The sequence below is a fragment of the Alligator sinensis genome, unplaced genomic scaffold (assembly GCF_000455745.1).
Source record: "Alligator sinensis unplaced genomic scaffold, ASM45574v1 scaffold430_1, whole genome shotgun sequence".
Lineage (NCBI taxonomy): Eukaryota > Metazoa > Chordata > Crocodylia > Alligatoridae > Alligator > Alligator sinensis.
The window spans coordinates 93300-100355 of NW_005843227.1; the positions used below are offsets into that span (position 1 = coordinate 93300).

At 47.3% G+C, this 7056-nt stretch overlaps 1 pseudogene; it reads left to right on the top strand.

Annotated features, from left to right (window-relative positions):
- The first annotated feature begins 2334 nt into the window (after positions 1-2334).
- The window catches only part of LOC102381609, a 5355-nt pseudogene continuing 633 nt past the window's right edge, over positions 2335-7056 (top strand).

Sequence of the window (7056 nt, forward strand, 5' to 3'; positions counted from 1 at the left end):
ACCTGACTGCTTCTGAATTTGGAAAAAGGTGTCTGTAATTATGCCTCTCCAGCCTTGCATTATGTAACCTGGGTGGCACCCCAGTAGTTGCCACCCTGCCCAATACCAGGGATGGTGTGGTGAGAGTGGGGCAGGGCTTCTGGCCAGCACCAATTTACTTCCCAGCCAGCCCCTGCTCCCCACAGAGCACCCCGTGGCCCCAAGAAGGTCTAACACTTAACTGATTTAACTATTTACACTTTATTTACAAAACAAGAATACTAGGAAAGGTGATTTACAAGTGAACTTCAATGGCATAACCAGAATCACAAAACAAACCCAAATGCATTAGTCAGCCCTTGACTCAAGACCCCCAGGTAGGGGAACTGGCAGCTTTCAGCCGCTGCTGAGGTGCTACCACAAGGAAGCAGGGTGCTCACTCCCAGCAGCTCCAACAGGCTTCCCAATAAGCGACAGACTGCAACCGGTTCAGCTCTTCTGGTCTGCAGTAATCAAACTGTATCAAACCCCAACCCCCCAAAGAGGCTGAAGGGTGACTCTCTGTGGCAACCAAAAAAGCAAGGGACAGAGTAGAGTCCTGCAGCAATCGGCATGACCCAAGCACAAAGCTCAGGGACTCCATGTGATAACCATCAGCTGCAGAATAAGGGACACGACTGAGTCCCCTGAGGCAGTCAGTGGCAGACGGTCAGCAGCACAAGCAGCTCCCAGGGGTCGTTGCTCCAAACCCCTGCTCCAGATGACTGGCCGGGCACCTGACATGCTTCGCGGCTCACCAATCCCACTCCGAGCAGTGGTCTGCGCCCCGAGCTCCCGGGGACCTTTGTCCTGGCGCTCTGCTGCTCCTCAGGATCCCAGTGCCTTGCCTGCTGCTGTCCCGCTTCCCCAGGGAAGGTGAGGGGTTTCCTCAACTCACCGGCCCAGCTCCTTGCTCCAGATAAGGATGCCGCCTGCGCTCCTGGCTGCTTTGCCCTCTCTGCTGCAGGGCTGGTGGTACAGCCGACTGCCTTCTTCTCCCAGGGCCATCAAGGCTCTTCGGAGGGGTCTCTCTGCTCCCTCGGCTGGGTCAGCTCACCCCAGCTCTTCTTAAGCCTTCTGCATCGTTCCCCAGAGTCACTGTCAGCAGCCCCCGCGCTAGTTTGGATGCTGCTTTTATCCCCTCTGGCAGTCCCCCCCTGGCTTGCAAACCGGGCAGCCAGGGCTCAGGGTGGGGGGCCCCCAACCCTGGCCATCCCCCTTCCCTGAGAATGAGGGGATTGAAAACCCCTTCTTTCCATTGGCTTCCCCTTCTCCACAGGGCAGGGCTCCCCACCTCTGCCCTTGAGGTCGCTCAGCCGTCACCGGTACTGTTTCTAGCCCAGGGTAAGTATCTCAAGCCGATCTGGTACACCCACATTGGCAGTCTGTTACAATTATATGTTGAACTTTATATTATTTACCTGACAAAAAGCACTTAGTGGAGTTTTTAAAAATGCCATTTTCAGTCTGTTTACATTTCAACATAGCACTTTTAATTAAATACCCTTTATGCAGATGCTAGATTTGTATATTTTACAGCCCCCACCTAGTACCTTTAACAGCATTTTTATTATTCATCTGTAAGCATCCCCCCTCCACACCAAGCCCCCTGCAATGAATAAAGGGATTAAAAAGAGCCTATAATTCGCACAAGAAAAAGATGGTGGTTTAGGCATGCAGATTGCTAAATATGCAAAGATGAAGTGTTGTATTTGGTCAGTTATAGTAATTGCAGGAAAATCCATGGTATAAATGTTTAATAATCTGGGAAGGAAAATGAGGTGTGGGAGGGAGGAAGCAATACTGTGTCTTTAATTTTTTTTTCTGAAAGAGGAGTGTGCATAGCAATGGCAGGATCACTTGTTCGTGCCTGTAACGTGTGATCCGTTCTCTCCAGTGTAGGGCACTCGGTGCATCACAAACACCCACACGCTCCGGAGCATCCTCATTCTCTGGAAAGCCTGCCCAATTTGACAATAGCTGCCTCTCAGCACAGCTACAAGACGCTTTCAACACGACCGGCTACATGGATTTAACTTGTCCGGCATAGCTCTTAAACAGCACAGGAGACCTGCTTGCTTCAAGAGTTGGAGGATGGATTGCTGTGCCTGAGAACGGCAAAGGGCAGCAGAATAAGGGGTGCTAGGTATGGGAAGATTTTATTTTTATTCCTCCCAGAGAAGTTGGTTTACCTGCTGTGCTATAGCTTTTAAATGCAGGTTGCCAAGTAATGGTGATGGTTCTCTGATGACTTGCACAATGGCTCTCAGAGCTTAGTATCCCCCCCACCCCACCCCTGCCTCTGTTGTACCATTGGATGGTGGTCATTTGAGTGGCAGCTGTGCTGTGGCATGAAGGTTGCAATGGTTTAAAGAAAGGAGCCCCATGTAAAAAAAGAGTAAGAGAGAGAGAGAGAGAGGGAGAAGAAAACAGCTGGAGGAAGGAAAAAGGAGATACGCTTGTGGATGACAAAAGGATGGGTAAGTGAACTTTTGTTGCTGCCTCCTTAGCACAGCTGCAGGTGTACAGTATATTTTTTCAGCTGGATTATTAGCCGATGGAGAGTGGGGACCAGTCTGAACAGCAGCAGTGCAGTCCTTTGCCAGGTGTTCTTGCTATTTTATTTTTCGATTGCATATCCCCCCCTCTACACAAGCACACACACCTCCCCCGCCCCCCACCCCCCCGCAGTTGTTTTATGTGTAATTAATCTGTAAATGCATACATGGAGCTGACCACCACAGCGAGTCCATTCATGATCCAACTTGCCCATACACCTCTAAATAGGTGTCTGTATCCGTTTGAGGTGCGCGCATACGGGATTTCCTTTGGGATTGTGTGCACATTAGATAAACCTGTATTGAGATTATGCAGGTTGTCAGGAAGGATTGTGAACAGTTTGCAGCATGTGGGAAGTACGCAAGAGGGGGGTGATTTTGTTGGTTTTGGGAAGGCTGACTTGGTTTGTCAATAAATATCCCTAGTATAGCTGGTGGATCTCCAGCAGTCATTTTTCTTATTTTTTCAAGTGTGACAGTTTTAATTTCCATCCCCCCTCAACTCTGCAACAGCTGGAACATATTTCTCGCTGGCTGCTGCTGGCGCACAGGCAAGAGCGAAAGATCAGGATTTAAATTAGAGACCTAACCATTGAAGTGAAAGAGAGAGACCCATAAGGGCTTTTTAGATTAAGAATGATTTCACTTACTGCCTCTTGGTTTAACATTGGAATTAATAACTGCAGCACAGGGTGTGTGCATGTGTGACAAATAATTAAAATGACTATTTACAGAGAAGATAACAAGCCTTTAATGAATTCTGCTGATGGAGGAATGGAGCCAAATGATGTGTGGGAATACAACTCTGGACTGAGCCAGGGGGTCTCAAAATTATGATTTGCTCTGAGAAAGTGTGTGTGTGTGTGTGTGTGTGTGTGTGTGTGTGTGTGTGTGTGTGCAGGTTGAAATTTCTGAGACTTGCCACAATTATTCAGAGACTGTGCAAAATCTGACTGCTCTCCCAAAGCAGCATAGATAATGCGGAAGGATCAGTCTGACATCTGAAGTGCAAAGCATTCAAATCAGCGGCAATGAGGAATAGCAAGGGGGGGTCCGGATGAAAATATGACTCTTTAAATGTAATGCTTTTTGCTGATCTTAATGAAACTGTAAAGATGCTGAAGGGTTTCCTTGGAGCGTGCAAGTTCAGTCGGGGCATTTGCACTCTTGAGACAAGGCTCTGCAGCAGGCTGTGCACACAGGATGCATGCATGAGATGCGACAGCTGGAAATCTAGGGCAGGAAGCTCAGGAAATAAAAGGGGAAACCAGCTGGGGAGAGGGGAGCTGAAGGTGTGCGGAGAAGGGCTGCTACTGCGGGCAGAGGAGCCACCAGCTACTGAGTACCCAGGATTGCCTTTACTAAAGGAGCAGGGGTTGTGCAAATGGGTTCTCCTCCCCACTCTTAAGATCCCTGGGTGCAGGGAGTCCCTGGAGGGAATGAGGGAAAGGGGATGCTAGAGGAGGTTTTCTGGGAGAGCTGCAGAAAGCAGCTGTGTGGGAGCTCCAGCAGAGAGCTCAATAACGTACAGGTGAGAGGAGTGCTCCAGGTGCTAACCACGGGAGAGCTGCCTTGGCAAGTGTCTGGGGAGCTGTGTGAGTGATTGCAGGCGTCCAGGAAAGACTGGACAAGGGAATAATCCCTGGTCTCTGATGCAGCCACACTCCTGACAGGTCACCCCATCTTCTGTCCAGATGACAGCATCGCCACCCCTCTTGTGAGGCAGAACAAGCACCGCTCCCCGGGGCTCCGCTGCAGCCACTGCACAGTGGGCTACTTTGCTGCAGGCAGAGGGATTTTTTGGAGACCTGGCTGACTAAGCATATATACATACCTGTTATAAGTTGTCTGAGTGGTAAGGTTGATAACATAATTGCTTTTGTTATATGATGAGTATTTGCTTTATCTGCTGGTATAGATCATTATTGAGCTTATTGAAAACAGCTCAATAATGAGCTATCGTTACTAGCTCAATAGCTCACACAAGTTAATAGCTCAATAGCTTGCACAAGTAATATAGCTACAATGTCTCAATAATGGACATTAGTTTGTTATTTATGGGGTGTCGAATTTCTCAGTCTTTCAGTTATTATTTGTCAATCTCTGAGTTGTTATTGTAAATAATAAATTATTGTAAATAGTTACTTGGTGTGTGGTCTGGTGCGGGGAGCACCGCGGGAGAGCGCTCCAGTGAGTGGTGCTCCCAGCCTGTAGACAGAGTGGGAGTAGACCGAGACCTATTGGCACCCCAGGATCCCAAGAACTTGGACATGGCTGCGGGTAGTGCCGCCGTCAGGGTCACACAACATTGGTATAAAAGTGTGTGTGCATACATGTACACATACATACATCTATATAGAAGTATGAATGTGTGTGTATATGTGTATATATACACACATACATGTAGGTATGCGCATGCAGTACATAAAAATAACACACGGACAAAATAATAGATATTCAAATATCAGTAGATGTGTTTACATCCATATAATGCACATATAATGCGACCTTGAAAACTAAATTGTGAGCTGTGTATATTAATGAAGGCATCCTCATGATATCGGGGTCCCCTACATCTGCTACACAATATAGATAATACACAAGTATGCTTTATGATAGTGTTTGTGTATGGGTGTTTACAGTGCATGCTTTTTTTTCCACATGAAAAAGATCCCTCAATGCTGGTTAGTAAGATTTTCATCTACTCTTCCATTTTGCAATAAAGGCACATTTTAAATAGGTCATACTGTATTATATGTCAGCTGATCACTGTATCTCCTTTTTATACTCATTTTGGGGGGTGGGGTTCAGGCTGGCAAAGATTTACAAGCAGCTGGGTTTATTAAGAAATATTTTACTTCTTGTTGAACTACCAAAGCAGGGGCTGAGTTTCCTATCGAACCCTGCGGTGAGTTCAGAACGGTGACTTGACAGATACGTTTATTGTTAAAACCTCAGCATCCGGTGATAAGGATATATCCGCTACATGGTGTGCGGAGTGAGATCAAGGGAAGAGCAGACAGGCCCTCGGCCCATCTTTGGCATCATAAATCACACACAAGTAATTGAATAACCACAGTGGTTGTGGTGGTGTGGGTACGGGGGGAGAGGGAAGCAGGCTAGGAAGTGAAATGATAACAGGCTTTTACATAGCAAACAATGCAGGAAGAGACAAACAGGTTGTCTCCAAATCCACTGGACCTCCAATGCCCCAATAGACACCCCTTGTCATAAGTAATCTCCTGGTGATTTATTTTACTAGTTTTACAATGCACATTTGTCTTCTTTTTAATATTGCAGGTTTCCATTTAATGAAGCAGCTGAGAGGCATGAGTGTGGTGTTAGTGCTACTTCCTACGGTGCTGTCTGGTACGCTCACTGCAGCTCAGTGCACTTGCCCCAAGAACTGCAGGTGTGATGGCAAAATTGTGTACTGTGAATCTCATGCATGCAGAGATATCCCTCGGAATATTTCTGGAGGATCTCAAGGCTTATCGTTTATCACTGCGGTACAACAGCATCCAGAAGCTTAAATCAAATCAGTTTTGGGGCCTGAATCAGCTCGTCTGGCTTTATCTTGGCCATAATTACATCAGGTCCGTGGCTGAGGATGCATTTCAGGGGATCCAAAGGCTGAAGGAACTAATTCTAAACTCCAACAAAATTACTCATCTGCACAACAAATCATTTCCCCTGTTCCCCAATCTCCGCAACCTGGACCTTTCTTACAACAAGCTGCAGGTGTTACGGTCGGAGCAGTTTAAGGGCCTTCGCAAGCTCTTGTTCTTGCACTTCTGGTCCAACTCGCTAAAAACAGGACCAGTCTGGGTTTTTCAAGATTGCCAGAACCTTGATTTTCTGGATTTGGGCTACAACCATCTGCGGAGTCTATCCTGCAATGCTTTTTCTGGCCTCCTGCAGTTAACAGAGCTCCATCTAGAGCACAACCAGTTTTCTAAGATCAGCTTGGCCCACTTTCCACGCCTCTTCAACCTTCGATCCACTTATTTGCAGTGGAATAGGATCCAGTCTGTTAGCCCAGGGTTAACGTGGACTTGGAGCTCCTTGCACAACTTGGATTTATCGGGGAACGACATGACGGGAATAGAGCCCGGGACATTCCGCCGCCTGCCCAACCTGCACAAGCTGAACCTGGATGCCAACAAACTCACCAGCGTCTCTCAGGAGACCATCAGTGCATGCCTTTCACTAATATCAATCTCTCTGTCCGGAAATCTGTGGGAATGTACTCAAACCATTTGCCCTTTGTTTACTTGGCTTAAGGATTTCAAGGGGAGTAAAGAAAGCACTATGATATGTGCGGGCCCTAAGCACATGCAGGGTGAGAAGGTGAACGATGCTGTGGAAACATAATATCTGCACTGAAATCCAGGTGGCGGTTACTGAAAGATCATACCAGGCACCTAAAATGCCACAGAAGCTACTTTTTATTCCCAAACCTACCCTTTCTAAACTGGAA